The 4,848-nt window shown below is 49.0% G+C and overlaps 1 long non-coding RNA gene across 1 annotated transcript in view; it reads right to left on the bottom strand.

Moving 5' to 3' along the window:
• Positions 1–4,848, bottom strand: part of LOC107182104 — a 22,524-nt gene that overhangs the window by 9,685 nt on the left and 7,991 nt on the right. The window contains exon 2 of the long non-coding RNA XR_001512822.1: positions 4,084–4,088. This is a non-coding gene — a long non-coding RNA (uncharacterized LOC107182104). The remainder of the gene's footprint in view (positions 1–4,083; positions 4,089–4,848) is intronic.

Genomic DNA, 4,848 nt, shown 5'->3' with positions numbered 1-4,848 from the left:
ATCTCCCGAGGGGTCCCAGATTGCGAGAGGGCACAGGCCAGGCGGAGGGACCCCTCCTTCCCCCCCGAGTGCACAAATTTTTGTGCACCGGGCCTCTAGTATACTAATGATACACTAAGGCCCCTCAACTGCTTGCTATTATGTGCACTGACCACCAGGGGGCAGATGCTCAGTCTGGTAGGTTAGCTTGCTGCTGGGGTCCAGCCAATTGGGACTGAGCGAGATGTGCCTGATGTGCTCTGGAGCCCTCCTGGAGTCCCTCCCTGGCTGGCCAACCTCTTGCCTCCGTCCCCACCATGAATGTGCACAAGTGGGATCCCTCGGCCTGGCCTGTGCACTCTTGCAATCCAGGACCCCTCAGGGGATGTTGGAGAGCTGGTTTCAGCCTGATTCTGCAGGCAAAGCTGATGGACCCCATTGGTGCACGAATTTGTGCACTGGGCCTCTAGTCTTAAAATAAAGAGAACCAAATGGATAATATTGAAGGTTCTTTCTGGGCACATTGCTTTTTCAGATTTTATGGAATTTTAGGTGTTTTTGTCAAGGTCTATTGACTTTAAGGAATAAAAACCATAACAAATAATTCAAAAAAGTATTTGAGTTTTTAAACAGAGCTGAGAGCAAAGAAAGGCAATACAAACTAAAGTTTAATTTAGCAACTACAGCTGACCCTTGAATAACACTGGTTTGAATTTTTCAAGCCCACTTATATGTGCTTTTTTTTTCTTCAATAAATATGCAGTCAGCCCTCTGTACCTCCAGGTTTCACATCCGCAGATTAAATCAGCCACAGATCTAAAGCAGTATGTATGTTCACAGCTTGTAGCATGACTATCTGAAATGACATGGCTAATCCCACCAGCTCTGCTAACAAGGATTTCCAGAGTTGAAATTCACCCGGCTTCCACAGGCCCTGGAGTTTGCACAAGCCTTGTCTAGGAGCCTAAGAGGCAGCCCAGTAACGAGGGAAAATGTCAGCCTTCTACTCCTCAGGGAATGAAAGATAGCAGCTACTAAAATCTACAGGCCAGATGAGGCCGGGGGCAGAAAGGATGAACAGAATTCGGCAGTTAAAAGCCACAGCTTCAATCTCAGCTTTTGTTCTCTATAATCCCTCACACACATTAGTTTAATGTTTGGAGAGGCTGGGGTCCACCTTGGACCCCTCACCTGCCAGCTCTTCACCATTAATGGCTCTCTTTCTTCTTAAGGTTATTTTTCCTGCCACTAGAGCATTCCATCGCAGAGGCAAGAGGACTGAGAGCATGATGGGTGGTGATGGGTTGTGATGGGGGGTACCTGACTGGTGACATGGAAAACCTAGATGAAGTCTGCAGGGTGGATGGAGGACACACCCAGAAAAGGCCCTTCTTGCCAAATGGTCCCCACCCATAAGGTCTTTCTGGGGCCTGGACTCTGCATGGGGCCCCTGCACTGTGCATGTAAGTTATGCTCATAATACGCTAATGTTTCTGACTTGGTTGATGGGAAGGAGATTTTTTCTGAAAGGGAAGCAAGAAGCGGGGTATGACTTAGGATGGTCTTTTTTTTTATGTGTAACACGATTCAAGGGAAGTTCTAAAAAAACCCTCTCAATTTGAAGGCTTTGAGAAGTTTTCACAGAAACTTCTAACTGGGAACATGGGAAGAATAGGAAGAAGTTAAATAGAACACATCAATTTCGGGTACTAAGTTACTGGATAACTTAATAACACTTTGAAAAATAAATGTAGGGCCCCTCATATCTCAATTGTTTTTATTTGGAGAGGCTTCAACTCCTATGATACCTTACATCTCCCCCTGAGAGTTTCTATGATGCTCTTTTCCACCCACCATCCGAATGTCTCCAGCTTATTTATATGTGTGGGTGCTGTAAAGGAAGTGATAATACAGTTAACTCTGCATTGTATCTGAGTTACACATGTAACCCACTGCCCCTAGAGCTCATCAGGTTTGGGGTATAAGTGATTCACATTGCACTTTTCCCTATATTTGGGGTGCTCATGTCCCCAACTTGCTGATGCAGTATTCAGCTTCCTGCTGCATCCCCCTCTCCTTACTCCCAATGTTACCTGGGAGGCATCTCACAAGATGGCAAACACAAGCTCCACTGTGGGGATCAGGTGCTCCCTGGGCTCTGTCGCTGTGTCCTGGGCTCAGCGGCTCCCCCTGGTGGCCCCACAATTCCACCTGGCTGAGCTTCTCATACTGATGGCTGGTTTTCTGGGGGCTCAGAATTTCTTAACCTTGGCCTTAGGATGTCAAAGCTAAAAGACAGTTCATGGCTCTTCCTAAGCAGCCTGTGAGCATCTACTGTGCTGTAGACATGAATGCTTCAGATTTTTGTTCTCCCAAAGTACTCAAAGTACTCTGCTTTGATGTGTTTTGTTGTTTACAAATTTGTTCTTATGAGCCCCCACGTAATGATAGAAAAAGGAACACTGGGTTCAGTAAAAATCACTTAATATGTCTCAAGATCAGTTTCCTCCCATGAAAATAGCCCTCATGATCATTCACAGAATCAAAGCAAAGAGCATATATGAAAAGTAGAGGCCCAGTGCACGAATTTGTGCACAGATGGGGTTCGAGCAGCCTTCCCCAATCAGGGCCTATCAGGCTGGGCCAGCCTGGGGCAGGGGACGTGGCAGGTTGACTGGCCAGCCCTGCCCCGATCAAAGTGGGGGAACCGATTGGGGGTGGGGCCAGATGGGCTGAGGAGGTGGTGGAGAGGGGATCCTGGGTGGATACAGAGTAAGGTTGCTGCTTGAGGGGAGGGGCTCTGGGTGGTTGGGGGTTGCGGGGGCTGATCAGGGGCAGGTCAGTCCGCCACTGGTGAAACTCAATTTGAATTCCTGGTTGAGAGGGCAATTTGCATATTAACCTTTTATTATACAGGACTAGTGGCCAGGTGTGTGAAATTCATGCATGGAGGGGGGTTCTCTCAGCCCAGCCTGCACCCTTTCCAATCGGGAACCCCTTGAGGCATGTCCGACTGCCAGTTTAGACCTGATCCCTGTGGGATCGGGCCTAAATTGGCAGTTGGACATCCCCCTTCACAATCTGGAACTGCTGGCTCTTAACTGCTCACCTGTCTGCCTGCCTGATCACCCCTAACTGCCTCTGCCTGCCTGCTTGATAGATCCTAATTTCCTCCCCTGCTGGCCTGATCACCCACAACTGCTTCTGCCTGCCTGATCACCCCTAACTGCCCTTCCCTGCTGGCTTGATCTCACCTCCAACTACCCTCCCCTGCTGGCTTGGTTGCCCCTACTGCCCTCCCCTGCTGGCCTGATCTCACAGCCAAAGCTACTCAGCCCAGCCTGCACCCTCTCCAATCGGGGACCCCTTGGGGGATGTCTGACTGCCGTTTTAGGTCTGATCCCTATGTACTGCTGGCTCCTATCCACTCATCTGCCTGCTTGCCTGATCACCCCTAACTGCCTCTGCCTGCCTGCTTGATAGCTCCTAATTTCCTCCCCTGCTGGCCTGATCACCCACAACTGCTTCTGCCTGCCTGATCACCCCTAACTGCCCTTCCCTGCTGGCTTGATCTCACCTCCAACTACCCTCCCCTGCTGGCTTGGTTGCCCCTACTGCCCTCCCCTGCTGGCCTGATCTCACAGCCAAAGCCTCCTCTGCCAGCCAATTTGGTTCTGACTGGTCAGTTTCTATGCCAGTCAGCGTCAAAAGCTCTGCCTCCTAGGCAGCCATTGGTTCCTCAGAGTCCACCCAGATTTGGTTCTGATTGGTCAGTTTCTATGCCAGTCAGTGTCTTCGGACCTATCTCCGGGCCTGAACAGAGAAGTGGGGCTTATCAGCAGCCCCCTCCCCCCCTCCGCCCCCAGGCCCGGAGAGAAACAGAGAGGCAACGGCTGATCAACAGCTGCCAATGAGGCTGCAGATCAGACCCTGCCTCTCTCTCCAGGCCTCTCTCCGGGCCTAATCTGCAGCTCCCTCGGCAGTCAGTGCTGGGTCGCTGTGGCTGCAGGACTGACATCCAGTGTTCGGTCGAGCCTTCGGTCGGTCGTTACGGAGCCTGGGTTTTTATAAATATCAGGATACCTATATTGCCTCAAAGACCACTCTGCCTCTTAAGCTGGGTGACCTTGAGTGACTTACTGTAAATCCCCAATGGCCACAGGATAAAGCCTCAGTTCCTCAACCTGGCATACAAGGCCATTTAGGTTCTGGCTTCGCAGTTCTGACTGTGTAGCACAGTTGGTTAGAGTGTCGACATGTATGCCAAGGTTGTAGGCTCCATCCTGGTCAGGGCACATACAAGAATCAACCAATGAATGTATAAATAAGTGAACAACAAATCTCCATCTATCTAATATTAAAAAAAAAGTCTGGCCTTGCTTTTTTCCCCATCTATTCACTGCCACTTGAAGCACAAACCACCTGTCTCAAATGGTTTCCCCTGTATTTAGATGCCAAATTTTGCTTGTCCTTTGAGATTGTGACCAGTTTTCATTATTTAAAAGCCTCCCCTCACTGTGCTCTCTGTCCTCAAGCTGGGGTGTGCTGTGCTCTGGCCTCCACAGCCCACGCTGGAGTCTAGCACAGCACTGATCACAATTATGTGACTGTTTATCTTCCTCAAGGGCAGAAAGCGTGACTTTACCTGCAGTACCCATTGTACACCGTGGAATTAGTCAGATTAGGACACTTGCAAATATCCATGGAAATGTTGATTGGGACACAGTAAACCATTTGAAAATGTCCCCCAAAGATTTTTTTTAACTTGCCAAGTGGTACAAGAAAGATAGAAGTTCAAATTTTTGTTTTTAAATACATACATATATATATATATATATGTATAAAAACGTGTATCTCCTGGATTGCACT

The sequence above is a fragment of the Myotis davidii genome, unplaced genomic scaffold (assembly GCF_000327345.1).
Source record: "Myotis davidii unplaced genomic scaffold, ASM32734v1 scaffold515, whole genome shotgun sequence".
Taxonomy (NCBI): domain Eukaryota; kingdom Metazoa; phylum Chordata; class Mammalia; order Chiroptera; family Vespertilionidae; genus Myotis; species Myotis davidii.
This window is presented reverse-complemented; position numbering and strand designations above follow the sequence as displayed.